Below are 22,398 nucleotides of genomic sequence, written 5' to 3'. Positions count from 1 at the left end.
GAAATCCTATTCCTTGAATGGCAATCTCAACTAATGAAAGTAGAAAGGGCGACATCAAGATGCAGATTGGCAACAAGTAATCTAGTTGAATTGATTAATGATACTCTTTATTTATCAAATTTAATCATTGAATGTACTCTATGGAAACTCCAATCGATGAAAGCATTAGAATAGACATGGAAACAGGAGTTGGAAAAGAGGGAAATATTAATCACAGGCATTCAAACTTTGACATGGGAAACCTTTTGGTTCTTTCTTGTTAAACCACACAATCAGCAAATAGCGATGAAATGCCTCACCGATGCAATCGGTTATATGATTCCTGAAATTACTGATGCCACATACACTGCCCAATTACATTTGCGCATGAGTCATCCACCAGAACTGCAACCGATGCTTGCCATTTTCCAACTCAGGTCACAAGATAGTCAGCCAAAACAGTGAACCACTCTGACTGACTACAACATGCCTATTTTGAGAAGATTATCACAATTTTTGTGATTTGGTTATACCAGCACATAGCATTTTTATTTCATAGTTTGTTAGTTTAGATAGTATTTATAGACCCTTTCATGTTTTTAGAAAGGGTCCTCAAATCTTCGTATTAATACATGGATTGGAATTTGCACTACTGTACTTCCAATATATTTATTTTTATAAAAACTAGACCTGAATTCTGAGTTTTGATGAAGAACACTTTTATGTGATATGCACTATTACTTCTTGTGAAAGTGCTTTCAAGTTGAAAGGTTGGATCTGAATGCAATTTATATCAGAGAAGACTCAAACACATATGGTACTATTATCTATGTTTTTGTTTCATGCTTTTATGTGAATCAACATTTATTTAATTTTTCTATTATTGATATATCTATATGCTCTTACAGCGATTCTTTCACTTATCACTATTGAACGTTTAAGAGTTGTTATTATTCATATGCATATGTATCAGTAATATATAAAGATTAGTGTGATAACGTTTTAATTTTTACTCTGTTCAACTACTTGAACAATGTAATTATCATATGAATGAATATTTTTATTTATTAGAGTCATCTATATGCCTACTTTTCAATAAGAACCATCAAAAATTGCACTAAGAGAAAGACTTCTTGGGATAGATTAGTTATTTATATTGTTGCATATTAGAATAAATCATCCATCATTTCCATTAGATATTATAAAATCGATCACTTATCCATCCCATTTATAAATCATTGGAAACTGGTCCCATTATATCCAGTCGGAGCCACCACACCAAATGGAAGAGGAGCTGCTTTTAAGGTCCGGACTGGGTGGTTTTCCCCAATGTTGAAGCAGCGATTTTTGAGGCATCAATAGGACATTACACATGTGGAATCTCCCTCATCAACTACGGTTCAAAATATATTGGTCTTTCATTATGTATACTTGATTTGAAAATCCATATGATATGGGAGTCTCTTCTTGATGTTCGACATGTCGAATGTAAGAACAAGAGAGTTTTTTAGATCAACCGCTCCGATCGTAGTGAGTAATGCACTCCTTTGTGTTGGGCATGACTGGAGTACCTCTAATGCCAACATGGCACAAGGAATCTGAGCTAGATCTTCTACAACAGAGTAGTTTTGAGATTCCTTAGCATTGGGGTTAATTGTCGAATTTTTTGCGGAACCTTTCGGCATCTGAGGTATAGACTCAACTATGGGCCTCTTGATATGGAGTGGTTCTGAAACATCAGGAGTAGGCTTAGCCTTAGATGATTCTGATTCACCATAATCATGTGACCAGGTAGCAACGTCAATATGTGAACTCATCATATAAACATTTGATGGATTTTCCCCTTCCTGGTTGCCCCTAGTGGGGGTACCGTACTATAATTTTTGCCAGCAAACAACTGCTTCCCTTGGGGAAAAGGGTTAGTTAGGAAAGCCTGAGAGCTAGAAGATCCTTGCTAAACCAACGAGCACTGAGCATCTTGAATCTTTGGGAAAGGATGAGTAAAATGGTCACAAAAAACATTTCATAACTTGCATGGAAACTTTACTCTTCTTGGACTCTTTTTAACCCCCCTAGCATCAGTGTTGGGCTTATTTGCATTACCTTTCCCATCCTAATTCTTTTTCCTACCATGTCCTTTCTTCTTCCCACAAGATTGTTGGTTTCCTTTCGGGTTAGAATTTTGAATGACATTTATAGATGAAGATTGGGAAGGCATGGGAACTAATGGCAAAGCCTGAATAGAAGAAGTAGTTAGTAAAGACAAATGTTGCAATTGATTTAGTAGGTTAGCCGTGCTATGATCAATTGATCTGACTAGCCCGTTGGCATGGGGACCTAGATTTGTCTTGGCAAGATCAACCTTAGATCTAGGAGCACCGGGAAAAAAATTCTAAGGATCCCCAGATTGACAATATATGAGTTCTAGCCGTTGGGCTCTAAAAATAACATGTTCTTCAATGAATACACAAGAGAGCGATACATCCTTAGAAATTTTAGGCTGCAAATATTTGAGAAACCATTCAAGAAAGAATTCTTGCAGAAAATCGGCTTTAATGAGCCTCTTCCTTCTCCTCCATCCGTGAATATGATCAAAAATGTGGGTTTCCTAGTCTTATTAGAAATTAGCTAATAACTCAGTTCTAGCATCATAATGAATGAGCAACTAAAAATGGTTAAAAAATATGGTAGTCAAGTCAACAAATGAAGTGAAGGTGCTCCCTGGGAGTTCAATGTGCCATTTAGCCACATTCCCAATTAGGGTGCGTTGAAATAATCTAAACCTGATTGAATCATCTATCAGGGAGTTCGACGAACACCATAAATGGAAAGTGGTTATATGATCACCTGAATCTTCACCAATCTTCCCTTTGAATTTACATATGTCCAATAGAAGTTTGGTTGGAACTGGAGGTCAATCTGGGTTGTATCGGATTGTATAATTAGTCAAATTTGATAGATCTAGCAAGTTTAAAGATTCCATGGAAGGTAAGCGCGAAGTACCTTGAGGAGTACACCCTATCTGGGCAGAATTTCCAACGTTATGAAAAGAATACCTTGGATTTTTGAAGGAACTATGTTGCCTGAAGTAATTCGTAGAAAGACATGAACCATAAGGAAAAATTTGTCCAACTCCTGCCGAAAAATTTCCATATCTAGTGAAATTTCCCCTAGAGAGGTGTTGAATGGAGAAGAGAGCCCTTGGTAAGCGTTTCATGCATTATCAAAGGGAGAAAAAAATCTGGAATGAAATTACAAAGGAATATGACATATTCCCCTGCTGGCTGCAAGAGAATTGATTCCCGACTCCCAAGATGCTAACAGCTGGGTTAGTCCATCCTTGGAAAGGATCATAACTTTAACCCATGGAGGGAAAAGGTATTGATCCTAAAGATGGGTTAGAATCTGATATATGACCACTCTCGAAAGGGAAACCCTAGAAGGAGGCTAACTCACTTACCATGGAATTCATAGACGTGGAATCTATGGATGGAAAACTTAACAGAACCGAATGAATTGCGCCTGTAGGAATTCTAAAGGGGAAAGAACCAATGTTGGAGGCAAAAGCTTGGGCTCCCCCACTCGAAGAAGGAATGGAGTTAGAGCCAAAAAGTGTAGTGGTAGGAGTGATTGAAGGTATGGAAATTGTAACTCCTTGTACTGATAAAGGAGTTTATATACTAGTAGCACTCATAGTTGAAACCATGCTCCCAGCAGTGGCCATTGAAGGAAAATATTGATATATACCAAGGCTTGAAGGCCTGTGGGTCGGAGTCCTGACATATAATAGAACGTTCGAATAATCGAGAGGGAGAGGAGAAGGAGTCAAATGAGACACAGGGAGTTCTTCAACCTATATAATGTCTTCCAATTGGAAGAGGACTCTAGAAAGGACTAGAGTGTTCCTCTCCAAATCTCCACTCCCACCAAGTCTATTATGTGAACCAATAGCTTGAACCGAAGGATCAATCTCTGTTGCTTCTGCTACCATTGATTGGAAATCACCGGCAGAATTTCTCTTGTGGCTTATGTAAGAAGGCTTAGCACTCATAGGTGAAAACCCACAAAGCCTCTTAGACAAACGAATTGGTCGATCAACCACTTTTAATTATTTTAAGAGAACTAATTAAATACTCAAAAAAATTATAAAGCTAGGACAACTAGGAGCAAAGAGCACTCTCTAACAAAGTCTCTAAAAGATACAATCAATCAAACAACTTCCAAGTATTTTTTCTCTGGGTGATGAGGGCCTGACACCAAAATACAAGAAAGTAAAATCAAAGAACCTTATGAAGATGGTCTGGGATAATAACCGCCCAGGCCTACCATTGAAGGTGACAAAAACAATTACATTAACCTCCAGACAAAAGCTTTTGTCTATGCAAGCACCCAAGCTTCACAAGGGTACCCTCTAGAAGTACTAATGAACGTGATGCAACACCCGCCTCAAGTTTCATGTGATTCCTCTCCGCAGAACCTATGTGGTCCCTAGAAGTAGCAACTATGGATGCTAGTTCGTATCGAAAGGAAAGAAGAACGATCTCGAGGCAGAATGCAACTAGGAGAGGGGGCATCTCTCTTCCTTGTCTTCTCTCTACCTCGTGCTTGACTCCCAGTCACGAAGCTTTCCCGATCTTTCTAAGGACACTAGATTTCACTCATTATTCAACATCTATGTTTAATAGTTTGAGTGGCCTTTGAGAGCTAAATCTCCACTTACCTGTTTTAAGGCCCTAAATAGATAGACTTGTTGGTGTAATTAATGACAAATTAAAAAATGTTCTAGCTCTTTTTAATTAAGCACTTGATTTTAAAAGGATGTTCTTTAGGTCACGGGTACAATGAGATTGAAACTTATGGTGTTTTGACAAAAAAGAAATCAAGAAACTTTTCTATATGCAAATGAAGCTATTTTCTTGAATTAAAAGAGATTTCTATGAGGTTCTACTAAAAATGTATGTAAGAAAAAAAAAACTTTTTCAAAAACACGCTCCACACACTCAAAATCTAACAAAAAGACTAAAAATTCTTATGGTGCAAACTAACCTAATGAAACTATAATGATGATGCAAGATTCTATGAATGCTCATATAATAAGCTAATGCGTTTCTTCAGAAGATCAATAGGCCAACTTGACTACAAGGAGGGCATACATTCTATGAAAAGCTTCCCTTGAAAACAAGAAAACCAACTGAAAAAAGTTCACAATTACTCAAAAACAACGAAGAAACCAAAAACAAAACTGAAAGAAAAAGAAAGGAAAAAACTATGTTTTTGTCTTTTTCTTTTTAAAAGAACCCAAAGAAATTTTTGAGACCATAAAATACTACTAAACTTCAAAGACCAAAAACAAGCATAAAGAGTCCCAAAATTCATAAGTTATGCACATCATCAATATAATGAAACTTGAAATGATAAAGGACTACAAACTTGCATAGATTGATCTGAACAACAGTATAAAGGACTTCAGAAAACCAAAAGAATGTCAAGAAAGACTTTCAAGATTTCCAAAGAGGCACTCAAAAACCATGAAAAACAAAATAGGTCAACCAAAAAGGGAAAGCAAAGTAAAGCAATCTGAAAATTGGGTTATATACAAAATTGTAATTAGTTTCTTGTTCCAAAAAGTCAAAGCAACCAAGAACTTCCACAAGACGCCTTGAACCCAAAGCCTAAATGAAACCTTACTCAAAAATCAAACCCTAGGTTAACTAGGTTTTTCAACAATAGGAATATTAGAGATTGAAAACTTGCAAGAACGCAGAGCTTTACTGACAATGAATGACCAAAAAATAGCAAAAACCACTTGGAAACAATCTTAACTCGGCCAATGATTTTGAAAACATAATTCAGAATAAGGTATACGCGACTGTGTAAAGACACATAAGCATGTATACGCGACTAAAATAGAGGAAACTCGTGTATACGCGAGTCTATTTGAAGAAACTAGCATGCATACGCTACTGTGTCCTCTGATAAATGCATATATAAATCTCAATCAAGAAGAACAAAAAATCGAGGCCTGATCCAAAAGATCAGACTTGATGCCCAGAAAGAAAAAAGGTCACAGACAATGTAAAAGCAAGAAACCAATCAAACAGGCCCTTCTCAAGAAGAAACAACCCAATCTAGAAAAAAAAGGAATGTTATCCACAGTGGAGTTGCCAATTCTGTTACGGGTAGAATCACCCTAGGGTCTTAGGTTGAGAACCCCAATAGAGTGGAGGGCATACAACATAAAGAGACATGCAAACAGACAATCCTAATACTTAAACTACTAAAGTAGGAAGAAGAGGTATTACTCGAACGTCCTACATTTGAGGTCATTCCCATAGGGTCCAAACCCTCTTCTTCTTTCAATGCCTTAGAACCTATAACTCATTCAAGCAAAGCATATACAACAACAGTAATAGAAAGCATGTTCATGATATAGGTGTTAGGTCATATAAGCATGTAAGAAAATAAGCATTAACATAAGATTTCATAAGAAAATCATAACATAGATTAATGCACTAAGACCTTAAACATCAGGAACAAGACAATAGATCTTTATTGATGTAAACTAAATAAAGTACAGAATAACTACAACCTGAGTCATCCACTAACTCTAGGCAAAACCATTGTCCGGATCCGTCCTACCCGGGCCTCATCAATCATCCTCCATAGGTATCACAACGATCTAATAAGGGGATGAAGGACATCTCAAGAAGGAAATAGAGGTTTCCTATGACTTGGGAGTGCAGAAGGCACAAGGATTTCTTCAGACTTGATCAGGGATGTAGTCAACTATAATATCAATATATAATCTTTTCTCCTCCTTTAGGCCTTCCCATGGAGGTCTATTTATACTTCTCCAAATTAGTTTTTTAGTTGGAAAACAGTTGGGCCATAGGCTACAACAAGTGAGTAATAGGTAAAACCCATAAAATCTGCCCGAATTTAAGTAGATTATATATTCTTTAATGTTTTAACACATATACGCAGGTTGGGTATAGATTGACCCGCGTGTACGCACTTTTTATACAAGGAAAAATAGCGTATGGGATTTAAAACATTTTTTTTAGAATTTGGACCAAATCTTGAAGGGAAGGGTTGCCCTAGGCCATAACATAGAGCATCAAATCTACCAAGGGTGGTAAATGGTGCTATAAAAATCACATTGCATTTTTGTCTCCATGACTATGTCAAAAAGTGCAAACATTCTCGGTTTCCTTACAAACATAGGGCTCAAATATGGACGCATATCTCTCTAACCATAAGATGTTTTGGAAAAAGGAGAGAGTTTTTTTTCTTTGGTATGATAGGAAGAAAAACATCCTCAAGTTTTCAAAAATAGTTTCCCATTTGTTCTGTATCAAAGTTTGAAGTTTGTCACGTAAAATTGGAAAAGCGCAACGTGCTCACAGCAAAAATGCAGTGAAAAGTTTGGAGAGTGATTTGGAGAGCTTCCTAGAGGATGTTTGGGATGCAAGTGGTATGGTTGGAAAGCTATCGATGTATGCTACATAATATAGTCATCAAGAACTCTAGAAAACTTCTCCAGGACACCTAAAAATTTAATCTCCCAAAACTACTCCAGAAGTGCAACAGCTCTCCTGTAGCAACTATATTTTGGGAATTTCTCCCAAATCATAACACTTGTGCATAAACTTAAGGAGCTTTTTGTTTCTTGGTCTATTATTGACAAAAAATCTTTCACTTTTTTAAAACTCATCTCCATTTGGTTAGACACATACTTTGAAGCAAAATTATCCCTATTTGCAACAAATGATTCGTCTCTTGAAATGATTTCTTGAGAAATGGTGAAGACAGTGTCATCTCTTGTGTTGAAATTGGCTCATATCTATTGATATGACCTCCATTGTGCCTCTTTTTCTCAATGGTCCCTGAATCCATAGATAACCTTAGCTCAATGGAAGAGAAAATTAGGTTTTAGTGTAGGGAAAAATAGGGGATTTGGGCAGGTTTTGAAATTGAGTGAAATGGAGGGGTTAGGGGGTCTCTAAATTCTTGGTAAAATCTAGTGAGATAGGGAGGGATGTTGGGGAGTATGGGAAAGTGGAATTTTAGGGAAAGGATGAGGGGAAGAGTTCCAAAAGAGAGAAAAAAATATCCTAGCCTAGGAATGTAGGGCCTAGGCTATGGTTTTGGGAAAAAGGGAGTAGGTGAGGGATAGGGGTGTCAAAATGTGTCTATGGGGATATATGGAAGGTTGGGGAGGGTAATTGAGCTTATTTTTTAGGGGTTTTCTCAATAATTCCACCAAAGAGACTATGAAACCAAGCAAACCCTAGGAAAGGGAAATCTAATCTTTCCAAGCATGAACTAAAGTGAAACAAGGTATAAGATGACCCACTTACTTGCCAATGATAGTCTGGAACCTGAAATGATGATTTGGCTTTCCTTGGAAAAGCACATCTCTTTCTTTTGAATGTGGAATGAGCAAATGAACTTGTGTTTTGGTCTTTTATAGTTTGTGGAAATGAAATTCTTCATAATGCTGAGGTGGTGCACCATATGTTTTTCACTTTGCTTTTGGAAACTATGTAGCTTTAGCATATTCAATTCAGCTTTAGAATATTATAACTTATTACATGATTTTGAAATAAATTACATTTTGAAACAAACCTTTTGAAGAAAATTCCCTATTACTACTCTTTCATTTTCCATATTTATGAATGAGATGACAGATTTTGATGACTTTGTCCCTAATGACCTAATGGTGACACTGAGCTGAATGAGGACCATGATGATATGACTGAGATGATCATGATGAATTTTCAATGATGGCACATCCAACTGAGTGATGGCAGTGACCGGAACATGAAAATTTTGAAGGAGCAACAATAGACCTAGAAACACTAGAGAGTGACCAAATTTTATTCTGAAAACCTAGTGAAATGATTAAAATTTGACCTAATACCCCTAACACAACCTTGTAAGTGCATATTTTATCACTAGTGACATGTAGAACTAGCTGACACTAACATATCGCATCACAAAAACCTTTTCAAATGGAAAATAAAACTTGTCTTCAAGTACTCCACCGATATGCGATAGCGATATCAATGTATCAGTTTATTAAGTATGAGAGATGTGTGATTGTGATAGCCACAATATCACAAAATCATAATCGAAGTTTTTGGGAGTAGTGGAGAATGGATCTGGTGGAAATATTTGAGCAATTGTGAAATTTCAAGAAGTGGCATGGCATTGTAGCGGGCCCATGGGTTTATTATTAAGTGTAGCTTTTGTTTTTTTTAGCTTTATGATTTTCCTTAGGCGCGCTCTTTAACAAAGATTTATTGCAATCGAGGGAATTGGGAATGATACAAGTGGCGATCATGTTGATAGTCTTGTGACTTATCCAAACACAATGTTTTTAGAGAGTGAGGTTTATTATTTTGTCGGGTCCGGTAGCTTATCACATTTCGCAGTAAGGATGTTCTTCGGTCTTATGATATATCACACTTTTTACAAGATTGAGATGCGGGGAATAGATATTTTTTGGTTCTCAAGGGCTATTTTTTATTGCAATCATAAGTTTCTAAAGGTTAAGTGAAACTTTGTTTCTTTAAAACTTTGAGACATGCGATATTGTGGGGTTTTCTTTAAGGTAAGCATTATTCAAATCATTCAAGCTTTAATGAGGATTTGTTTATTAAAAAGTCAAATTTCTTTTTAGAAAAAACTGTAAACTAAACTATATTCCTATGTTTTTTAATTTTTTAAGGGTCCCTGATTATTTATACAATAATCTCCTAACTATTTTATGTAAAATATATGGGGGAGTTTTTCCACAGCACAACAGGACCCCAGGATAGTTCTACACAGTTTTGGAGAGCGGCGAGTCCCAGCTGAGGAAGTCACTCGGAGGACATCTCCGCATAATTTTTGGGAGCAGTGCAAGCTCGAGTCTCTGCATAGTGCAAGGTTTTAGCAAGAAGGAGGGAGGCTTGATGACTGATCTTACGAAGTGTACAGTTGAGATAGGTAGTGAAGCAATTTCTACGCAGTTTTGGGAAGGAAGACAGGCCCCTCACCTCTCGGATTTCACATTGCAACTAACCCAGAGGATGGCATCAAGCCTTGCATAGTTATAAGAAGTAGAGAAGCACCACTAAGGGTTGAAAGTGCCCAGTGCAGCTCAATCGGGGTCCAGTGAAGTGAATTTGTTCCGTCAATATTTTTCTAGGAAAATGGCTAAGTGTGAGAGGCAAGTTAACTTGTGATGACTCGACATTGTGATCACACACTTAACATACTTTGACAACATGAAAACACTAACCATGAGGACAACATAGCAAACAATGACCCTCTATAGGGTTGTATAGAGCTGAAAGAAACAAGTGCAACACTTGGGATAGACCTTAGAACAACCGTGATGACACTTGCAAAACAGTTCTTACAACTTTGTGTGAGAGTGTGATGGATGTTCAAATAGCGAATACAACCCAAACACACAAATACAAACCTTTGAGATGACTAGAACAAGATCAAAATCATGACAAAGCAATCAACATGCCAAAATACTGAAGTTGGTTAAGCAAGCAAAAGGGTGAAAAGACTATGATAGAGCTAAAGGAATGAGCTTGAGTGTTTGCAACCATCAAAGGAAAAACCATGGAAGGCTCTAAAATTTGAGTGCAAGCTAAAATTTTGGAGGGTGTTGCAACCACTACAACACTTAGCGACACATTGGTTGAATAGCAGCTTCTCTATTTTGGTTCGTTTTCTCGTGTGGGTCTTTGGTCCTTTGGGAAGTATTGATTCATTGTGCAAATTACCTCGGATTCCCAGCTTACCCCATGGATATACATGATTCAAATTGTACCAACTCAATTGAAAATAGCATAAGAATCTGGTAGATCACAGTGTTTTGAATTGGGAAGGGTAGTTTGGCTCGTGAGCTTAAGATTTTCAGAGTATATTTTTTCATCTCTAGTGTTGCTCCACTACCAGCAGGCCTGGACAATACCCTGATGGAGTCACCCATGAATGCAAGAATTTCTCCATTTCCAGTGAGCCTAGACAATACCCCGATGGACTTTCCTGCTTCATCTCTCTGCGCAGGAAGCCTTTCTCTTATTTCGCCTTTACTATTTTTATAAAGAGAACTATGCATCAGAACTTATTTATTTTGGTAGTGGAAGAGGGATCCAGACTTATTGAGGGCAAGAGACGTTGTTCCTTTAGAGAATCATGTAAATAACTTTGATTCAGGTTTTCTTGTTTAGATTTTTCTCCTTCTCCATTTCTACTAGTTGGATAAGCTTGAACACACTAATACAGAATATTGATTACAGGCATGAGGTTTCCCAGGTTCGACATAGGTTCATGTTTTGACCAAAACGTTCCCTAGAGATGGATCATATTTTTCATCAATACTTCATCAGCCAAAAGTTACAACTAGACACAAAGAAGATAGACAAAGCACTGGCTAAGCATTGTAGTTTCAAAAGACTCTTTGAACTTCAGCCACATACACATTCAGAAGCCATAATGCAGTGCATCACAACACTTATTTACAAAATTAAAACAACATAACATTAAAGAAAATGGAATAGAAAATAAAAACAAAAGACCAAGGAATGAAAATACTATGTACATAGCATGGCGCGTGACCCCAGATCATTGAAAATAGAATTTTAGGTGTTGGTCATTAGCGGGGAGAGTGTCAATCTTCCTGCCAAGTGATTGAAGACAGTATGTGTGCTTGCCAAGCTTCTCGAGGACTGTAAATGGACCAATCCATAGGAATTGAAGCTTTCTGTGCCTGCTTTTGTCCTCATGGGGTTTGTCTTACTTTAAGACTAAGTCAACCACATTGAAGCTAGTACTCCCTGGAGACTTTTTGTCGAACCATCTCTTGATATGATTCTGGTGGAGTATAAATTTTTATTTTTCTTTCATCCTTTCTTCTTGTAGTTTGTGCAACGTGCCCATCCTACATTTTAATAATAGACACGACTTGCCTTGGCATTCTTGGGATAGCTGGAGAGAAGGTAAGTAGATGTTTAGTGGGAGGATGGCTTCTTTTCACTATACCAAGAAGTAGGGGGAGGTATTTAGAGAAGGATTAGGTGTGACTCATTCAGCCCATAGAAAATTCACCAAAGCAGAGTGTCAGGTTCGTTGTTCAAAGTAAATGGTCTTTTTGATGATGCAGATGAGGTTCTGGTTTGTAGACCTAGAAATACATTTTAATAATAGACACGACTTGCCTTGGGATTCTTGGGACAGCTGGAGAGAAGGTAAGTAGATGTTCAGTGGGAGGATGGCTTCCTTTCCCTATACCAAGAAGTAGGGAGAGGTATTCAGAGAAGGATTAGGTGTGACTCAGTCAGCCCATAGACAATTCACCAAAGCAGAGTGCCAGGTTCGTTGTTCAAAGTAAATGGTCTTTTTGATGATGCAGATGAGGTTCTGGTTTGTAGACTTAGAAATACCATTTCCCCATGCGTAGTAATTTGTAGAATGTTTCAACATAATACCATTTTGCAATGCAAAGTTATAAATCTTCAACGAAGAAAAGTACATTGCATTGTAAAAAACAAGTGATGCAGGAACGCCAAACCTAGAGATGATGTTCTACTATAGAAAGTTGATGACTTCCTAGTGATTCACCTGTTCTAGCAGAACTGCTTTTGTCCATCGTGTAAAGTAACCTCTAGCAGTTAGAACATAGCGATGTTGCTTTGATGAATGTGGGAAAATATCCTGAATGATATCCAAGCCCCACTGTTGGAATGGTTCTTCCACTGCAATAGGTTGTAATGGGGTTGCTGACCTTCGGTTTCTGTCGGTGCATCTATGACAGGTTGGACACTTGCAGGCATAGGCATGTGCATCCTTGAACAATGTATGCCATTAGAAACTGACCTACATGACCTTGTGCACTGTTTTGTTACATTCGAAGTGTCCCCCGGTTGGTCTGTCATGGAGATCACATAACACCCTTTCTGAATCCTATGCCTCCAAGCACCTGAGAATTATACCATTGTGGTGCTTTATGTAAAGGACCCCATGCACCAGCTGATAAGATAGAGCTTTGAGTCGAAGTGCCCTCTTTTACCACATAGAAAAATGAGAGGGCACAATTCCATGTGCAAGGTACTGGTGCACCTTTGCATACGAAGAGTCTGCGTGCGAAGTGAGTGAGGCTCACTCGACATCATACATTTTCATTTCTTGCTCCCAACCTATGAGCTCTTCTTCTTCCTCCTACACCTAACTGCTTTTGTTTCTAGTCTGCACAGACCATGAACCTCGATCGTGTGAACTAGATTGATTTTAATATCATACTTTTGCAGTCCTATCATCTAGTTTGCCCTCCTTTCATCCAACTCTTGTTGAACAAGAAGTACTTTGACTGCTCAGTGTGGCACAAAGACAATCCAATGGTTCTTCAAGAGGTAGGGTCTTAAATGCATCACTGCCTTGTATACTGCATATGCTTATTTGTCCACGGTGGGATAGTCGATTTTAGGTCATTGCAGGCTCGTTTTCATGAAGGAGATGGGTCACTCATTGTTCATATTGTCCTTCTAACTGAGCATAACAGTGAGTGAAGTGTCAGAAGTAAAATTATAGAAAAATAAATATTTGTTGAAGTTTCGGCTATACAACATGGGCGCTTCTACTATAGCTTGCTTGATATGAAAGAATGTGTCCTTTTCCTTATTTCCCCAACTGTATACTGCATCCTTCTTGATCGTCTCTTGGATGGGTTTGACAATCTGCACATAATCAGAGATGAAATTTCCGAGGAAGTTGATCTTCCCCAGGAAATACTACATGGTTTTCTTGTTCACAGGGTGAGGAATCTGCGTGATGTTGGAAATAATACTGAGAGGGGGGTGAATCATGATTATCAGAAAATAATTTTATTTCCCAAAAAAATTTATATACGCTACTTCAGTGAAGTGAACTAGCATGTACATGCAATTGTGATTAGAGAAACCAGTGTATATCTAGAGAAATTGTGATTTAGACAATTTATCGTGTGTTGATCTTAAACCAATACATCAGTAACTTATTAGACAATGTAGTAAAATAAGAATAAAGCATCACACATAAGCAACACACATGAACACCAAGATTTAAGGTGGAAACCCAATGTGGGTGAAAACCACTAATGCAGACTCATACCAGTACCCAAGCACCCACTTGCAGAAGGCTACAACCTTCTCTCGTTTTCCAGCTTCTACTAGAAAGGGAGCTGCAACCCCCTAGCTCTTGTACAAGCCAATTTGTTTACTAGTACGTAGGCACCGACCTACAGAAGTCTACGACCTTCTTTCTTCCTCCAGAGACCACGTTGCATGAATTTTCAGACTAGATACTCCTGGATCATAACACCACAATCTGAAGGCCACATTTCATCCAATTTTCATACTGCCCCCATCAAAAACTTTTAAACTTAAACTGCATCAACAAACATTCAGTTAATTTGAACAATCAGATCACTTACACTAGAACAATGTGCTAAACCCAATGTTAGTGTCAGTCTTTGAAACCTTCCTCCAGTGATCAAACATCCTCTTACAAAGTGATTTTAAGGTTTCAAGGTCAAATTTTGTTATTTCAGTGAGTCTTCAAGCAAAATTTGGTCACTAGGTATTAGGTCTAGGGTTTGTTTTCACTCCTTTCAAAGTTGTCCAAATGTCAGTCCATGTCACCATTCAACTGAGTGTACCATCATTCAAATTGTTTTCATCATCATCTTAGGTTCCAATGGGTCATTTTACACCTTGTTCATGCTTTAGTTGTGCCTACGTAAGGTTCATTTCCCTCCCCTGGGGTTTTGAAGGTAATTTCTCTTGGATGGTCAAATCATTAGAAAAACTTGTATCCTGATGTTCATACACCTTCCCCTATCCTTAATTTACCTTATTAAACACTTCCCATCACTGATATCCTCAAATTCCTCATTTTCGCACAAACCCTAGTTTCTTGCTATAATTTGACAATTTTCTAGGCTCAGCTTGTGTTTTGCCCTTTTGGACCCCTTCCCCTCACTCAATATTTGAAAACTTTCCCCTACTTCCTAACATCCATCCCTACTTCCAAAAAATTTCTCTAGAATTTAGAAGCCCCCTATCCCTTTCATTTCACTTCATTTCGACAAATCCCCTGTTCCACACATCAGGATAGGTTTTACTCCAATGACGTTTCTGAGGAAGAAAAGATGAATTTTGGAAACCTGAGAGAGGTTTTTGTCTAAAATAGGCCAAGGAAGAAAAACCTCCTTCACTTTTTACACAGGTGTCATGGTTTTAGAGAAATGTCAAAAATACATTTGCCTCAGGAGAATTGATGCACCTCTGAAGTGACCTTGGGAAAATCAAGCTTTCTCCTAGCTTGGTTGGCCAAATGACTTACTTGATGAGTCAAATGATAACTCGATGCAAATATATTTCTAATGAGTTATCATGAGCTCAATTTGGGGTTGAGGGAGACCTTCAAAAGTTGACTGCAATAGTACTCTGCCTTTAGGCAGCCTCATGTTGCACATTTTGACCAGTCTTGGGAGATTTGACTTTTGGCAGGGAAAATGAACTCCAAATTGCAAAATTAAAGTTTTTTTGGAAGTTAGACTCAATAATATTTCCAAAAAGCTATCCCACGCCCAATTTGGACACTGGGAAGGCCTCCACAACTGGTATGAAAAAAGGCACAGCGCACCTGCCTGCTTAGCCCAAATTTCACTCAAATCATCTTGCAAAGCTCCCAAATCTTGCAAAATTCATTCAAAAAGTAAGTCAAACACTCCATTGTGCCATTTCAAGAGTTTTCATCAGCTTTGATGGTGTGAAAATAGGTGAAAAGGAAAACCCTATTTTGTTGCATAGTTTCATTGAAAAACTGCCCAAGGTTTGCAAAGTTGTAATTGTTGCTATTTGCTCTCCTACATCATTTTCATTTCCCTCCACCACATTTCCCTGATTTCATTTTCCTTCCCCTCTCTCATTCACATTCATCTATTCCCCTATCCCCAAAACTAAAAACCCTAATACCTAATCCCACTACTCCCAAACCCTAATTGGCATCTCTAAACCCTAATACCTAATTCCTACTATCCCCAAACCCTACAAGCCCTACTCACATCACCAAACCCTACACACTCACCCTAAAATCCTACACACTTATCCTACTGACTCCCTAAACCCTACACACTTATCCTACTCACTCCCTAAACCCTACTCACATCCCTAAACCCTGTTCACACATACATTTCCACACTCCCTTCCCTATACACTCTGCCAATTCCATTCCTCCATCCTATTCCATACTATTATCCACAAAACATTCATATATAATCACATTTTTCAAAACCAAAGGAAAACAATGGAAAGAGACAATGATTATGGGTATGAGCAAGAGATTGAACATGACCAGGAAACTTGGTTAGAGAGGCCAAACATGCACTTGGAGAAGCTACTAGAGAAAGAAAATAAGGAGAAAAATATGTTGAGGCACATAGTCTATCAATATTTGGCAAGAAACAAGATTTGCAAAGCGAGAATAAGGACCTTGAAGGCCAAGTTGAGGAAAACTTTGAGGAGGAAGAAAGAGAAAGATAAGCTCAAGATTTTGGATAAGGCTTCCTTAGCCCAACATAGCACTTGATGTAGGACACTCAGCCAAAATTTCAAGAAATTTGGGATACTTTTTTTCAATTTTGAATTTTTGGAGCAAAACACAAATTTTTCTACCTAGTGCACCGTGCCACCTGGCGCGCGCTTTTGCTAGGGACCTCCTTTGGAGGAAAACTTAGCATTTTTGGATTCCTCAAGAAAAAATATGAATGCCCACAAATGGCCAAGAAATTTTGTCAAGTTTTGAGCTTCCAAAAGGGTCAAAAACACCTCAAAAATGCCCTTTCTGCCCCTTTTTGGCCACACAGGAAGCAGTGTTGGGAGAACTCACTTTTGGAGGGGCAAATGGACACCAAATTCAGAAATTCCACCTGTTTAAGAAAGTAGACAGATAGGAATTTCCAAAAATCCCACTTAGAGAAAATTTGGTGCAATGTAAGGCCTCCAAAATCAGCTACAAAAATTTTTGACGCACAGGGACAAAGGCATGACGCACAGGATGGAAAATTGACTTTTTGCCCAAAAAAACTTTGTTTTTCGCCTAGTTTTTTCTCAGTTTGACTTTTCTCTCTCTCATAGTCAAAATCATGATGTAATTTAATGTAAAATGATGGATTTTGATGTAAATATGCTAAAATTTCAGTTATAGAGGTAGATACATCATAAAAAGGTAGTTTCAAACTGAATGAATCAGTTTCCTAGGTTTTAGAGGCAAGCTGTTCCACTGCCTACTTTTCAATTCTTAGTTTAGATCTTGTTGAAACAGCTCCTAAACTCATGAATTCGACCCCTAAATCCTAGCATGAGTTGCTTTTTGCCTATATCTAGTAGTTTTTCAGTCATTGGTAAGGGTTGGACTCTTGTGAATGCTTTGAGCATTATTGTACATTCATCTCTGCAGTTTAGCAAAGGAATAGACCAGGGTTTGCAGCATTTTGTGGGATTCTTGTCGCAACTTGATTTGGTATTGTTTTTCCTTTTGTAATTGAAGTTTACATGTGTTTATGTATGCCATCATTTCTCTCTGTTCAGCTTAACTAAATTAAACAAGGATAAAGGTAGAATTCATTGATGTTGCAGTGCTCTACCTAGGGTTTGTTTAGTTATTTATGTTTTCAGCTGTTTGAAGAGGATTCCTGAGACTTTCATGCCCTCTCCAACTCCTCACTAGTCTTAAGACTCTCCATCTCACTTAATTCAAAGTACTAAACCATTTTCCTACCTCGCCCCATAGAAACCTCTGCAAGATTGAGTCCATTCCCCAGATCCAAATCTGCCTTTCACATTTGAGCTAGCAAACCAACATTAAATTCAATCAAACTCCTTTAAGCATATATCTAGCCTAAAATTAGTCTTTAAATTAGTCATCTCAAGCTTCATTTTCTAAATTTTCCTGAGATTGACAAGGAGAGAGCCCTCTCCCGACCTGGTAGGGCTAGCTACCAGGTTAAGCGTGGTTTGATGTTACCCTAGATCTTGCCTTTCTCAGCCTCAGGTAGATCCAGGCCCTAACATATTGGTGACTCCATTGGGGAAGAAAAGTTTATTATCATTGTTTGCTTCGTAGACTACAGACGGAGCCTAAAGTTAGCTAGGTAGCCTTCAAACTGCTCTTGCTCTGCAAGTGCATAGTAGATGAATGCTACTTCAGTCAATCTCCAGTTTAGTTTATGAACTGAACATCTGGTTTCCTCAGCAAAATGTAATCAAGTTCAGATCTGATTGTTGATGGTGGACAACGATTAGACACTGCAAAGCTGAAATCATTCACCTAGTGATTCCAAATTTGTTTCGAGATCAGATCCAAGGACTCCACTGGAGGATGAACCCGACCAGCAGAAACATGAAAGGACAATATGGAAAGATCAGGTATTCAAGTTGGAATTTCATCCAAGACATTTTTTTCTTTGTTATAAGTTATTTCTTCTCTTTTCCCAAGAATGTGAAGAAGGCTTTTCAAAGTATATTGTATTTGAGAAAAGTTCCTTGGCCTACATTTGATTCCTTCCCTTTGATGATTGTGAATACCAAAGATTTGCATGCCTTTGAGCTTGATCAAGTTCCTTTTCCCAAATCTTGTGATGACCATCTTCAAAATGATGAGCCTCAAGAGACCAAGACTGATTCTACACCTTCTGTACATACCCCTATACCTTGTAAAATTCCATATCGATACAAACCTCTGATTTTATCTCTTATATCCCATGCTTTCCCTAAGAATCATGACCTATATCTACCAAGATTTGATGGTGAATGCAGCAACATCACTACTGAGAGACACGTACTGAATTTTGAGTCTTTTCTTGACCTTTTTGAAGTTGATGAAAAAGATGTCAGTATTAGGCTTTTTTCCCTTTCTTTGCAAGGCAAAGTCAAGAGATGGTTCAAAACCCTACCTGATGTGAGCATCTCAGATTACCAGCAATTCATCAAAGTTTTCCTCAATAGGTGGATGATAAGACAAAACCATTTCTTGATTATAGAAGAGTATAACCAGCTAAAGAGATTGCCAGGGGAGATAGTACAATAGTTTTCTGCCAAATTTAATCAAGTCTACTTTTCGATGCTGGTTAATATAAGGCGTCCTCCTAGATCTGCTCTCTTGCACTACTTGGGTGCCTTTGATCCGGAAATGGAGTTTCAATTGAGAGATAGGAATCTTGAAACACTTGAAGAGATGCAAAATAGTGCAGTAGATGTAGAGGTTCTTTTGTTGATCCAAAGGGAAAAGTTGAAGGAAGAAGAGATGAAAAACATAGATCTAGAGGAATCGACATCTCTAGAGGTAAAGCTTGACATTTTGGTAAGTGCAGTGGAAGAGATGATGCAAAGGATAATCACAAGGAATGAGTATAATGTTCAAGCCCATGGCTCGCTGATTGAAGAAGAACAAGTTTCTGATCCAAAACATCTTCTTTCTTATCCCAGTTGTCATATATCTGATAATGATTGTTTTATATATCATCTTGGAAAAGATAGCTCTGTTGATATGACATGTATGCTTGATGATGTATTTTTTACTGATGATTTGCCTCGGTTTGATCAGTATGATGATGATTATGTTCTCCAAACAGAAGCTAATCTTGCAAACAAATCAGTGGCTAGTTTGTGGAAGGAGGAAGTTCATTTTCAGCAGCTCGAATACAATGTTCAGCTATGGAAATGACGAGGAAAGTGTAGCAAATTTTGAAGTAAGTGAAGGATATTTGCCTTTTTGTTTTGCTTCATTTCAGTTCATCAGAGAAAACTTTCATGCAATTAGAAATCAACTGAAGACAAGTTTGGATCTGGACCATCTTGAGAGCAATGAAAACCTTCTTCAAGACTTTTCATATCCAGAGTTGCAGACCTCGAATCCCATTGATTGTCAAGTTGCAGATGAAGACTTGGAAGCTGGACCATATGATCAAATGATGCAAGATGATTCCGTACCTTTTTGTTTTGAATCATTTCAGTTTCTGAAGGGAAAACTGAATAGTATATCTTTAAATGAGCAGCCTGTAGAAAATCATGTAATCTCATCGGAACCAATAGAAAATGGGTTGCAGCAGTCTTTTCAAGTTTTTCACGATCCAATAGCTGATGTGTTGGATGATGTTTGTAGTCAATGTCCTTCTCCTATCTATGAGCTTGACAAAAGTATTGATACAAACTTGATCCAGCAGTCGGTTTCTTTGTCATTTTCAGCAGCAGTCTCGTCACAAAGCTCAGATCAAAGTTTGCATTCATGGGATGAGGAGAAGAGAAGTAATCCATTGGATGAGCTAAGTCCCATTGTGCATGAACTTCAAGATCTTATGCAGTGTTTTTGGAGGCAGATAGAGAATCCATATCATTCAACGGATCTGTTTCCAAGTTGTCATGGGAGTTGCCTTTCAGTATTTCTTTCTTGTTTTTCATAAGCAAGCACTTGTGGAGAATGCAAACAGTAGCCAGAATGCATTGGTTATTTCATTTCAATTGATCAGGTGATGAATGGAACAACTAGATTAGGTTGTATTGAATAAGCTCCGTTTTGAGCATATTTTCCAGTTTGTCAGTTGTGTTTTAGTCTTGAGTAATTTTTTGTTTCAGTCAGTTTAAAGATAGTTTCAGCTAAGTGTCCAGTTTCAGCTTTTGAGAGTCTTGTTTCAATTTTGAATTAGTCAGTTCAACTATGAGTCTTGATTCAAAGTTTCATAGTAATTGGTTTTTGGGAGTTTTAAAGTTATTGACTTCATTGCCCAATGGATGAAGGCACTTGTTTGCTCTCCCAAAGATCTGCAATTCTTGGCACCTCCAAGGAGCTACCATCCCCATTGGAGCCAATGTTAGTGTCAGTATTTGAAACCTTCCTCCAGTGATCAAACATGCTCTTACAAAGTTATTTTAAGGTTTCAAGGTCAAATTTTGTTAGTTCAGTGAGTCTTCAAGCAAAATTTGGTCACTAGGTATTAGGTCTAGGGCTTGTTTTCACTCCTTTCAAAGTTGTCCAAATGTCGGTCCATGTCACCATTTAACTGAGTGTACCATCATTCATAGGGTTTTCATCATCATGTCAGGTTCCAATGGGTCATTTTACACCTTGTTCGTGTTTCAGTTGCGCCTAGGTAAGGTTCATTTCCCTCTCCTAGGGTTTTGAAGGTAATTTCTCTTGGATGGTCAAATCATCAGCAAAAATTGTATCCTAATGTTCATACACCTTCCCCTATCCTTAATGTACCTTATTAAACACTTCCCATCACTGATATCCCTCAAATTCCTCATTTTCGCACAAACCCTAGTTTCTTGCTACAATTTGACAATTTTCTAGGCTAGGCCTGTGTTTTGCCCTTTTGGACCCCTTCCCCTCACTCAATATTTGAAATTCCACTTTCTCCTACTTCCTAACATCTATCCCTACTTCCAAAAATTTTCTCAAGAATTTAGAAGCCCCTTATCCCCTTCATTTCAGTTCATTTCGACAAATCCCCTGTTCCACACATCGGGATATGTTTTACTCCAATGATGTTTCTGAGAAAGAAAAGATGAATTTGGGAAAACTGAGAGAGGTTTTCCTCCCCAATAGGCCAATTAAGAAAAACCTCCTTCACTTTTTACACAGGTGTTATTGTTTTAGAGAAATTTCAAAAATACAGTTTCCTCAAGAGAATTGATCCACCTCTGAAGTGACCCTGGGAAAATCAAGATTTCTCCTAGCTTGGTTGGCCAAATGACTTTCTTGATGACCCAAATGATAACTAGAAACAAATAAATTTACAATGAGCTATCATGAGCTTAATTTTGGGTTGACGATGACCTTCAAAAGTTGACTGCAACAACACTCTACCTTTAGGCAGCATCATTTTGCACATTTTGACCAGTCTTGGGATATTTGACTTTTGACAAGGCAAATGAACTCCAAATTGAAAAATTCAAGTTGTTTTGGAAAGTATACTCAATAATATTTCCAAAAATCTATCTTGTGCCCAATTGGAACACAGTGAAGGCCTCCAAAATTGGTCCGCAAAAAGGTGTGGCACACCTAGATATTGGCGTGGCGCACCTAGGTAGTGGCGCAATGCACCTCCCTGCTTAGGCCAAATTTCACTCAAATCATCTTGCAAAGCTTCTAAATCTTGAAAGATTCATTCAAAAATTAATTCAAACACTCCATTGTGCCATTGCAAGAGTTTTCATCAGCGTTTATGGTGTGAAAATAGGTGAAAAGGAAAACCCTAGTTTGTTGCACAGTTTCATTGAAAAACTGCCTAGGGTTTGCAAAGTTGTAATTGTCACTATTTTCTCCCCTACATCATTTTCATTTCCCTCCACCACATTTCCCTGATTTCATTTTCCT

The sequence above is a fragment of the Pinus tabuliformis genome, chromosome Q, assembly GCF_031772625.1.
Source record: "Pinus tabuliformis cultivar Carrire ecotype Pingquan chromosome Q, CPIR1, whole genome shotgun sequence".
In the NCBI taxonomy this organism is placed as follows: domain Eukaryota; kingdom Viridiplantae; phylum Streptophyta; class Pinopsida; order Pinales; family Pinaceae; genus Pinus; species Pinus tabuliformis.
This window is presented reverse-complemented; position numbering follows the sequence as displayed.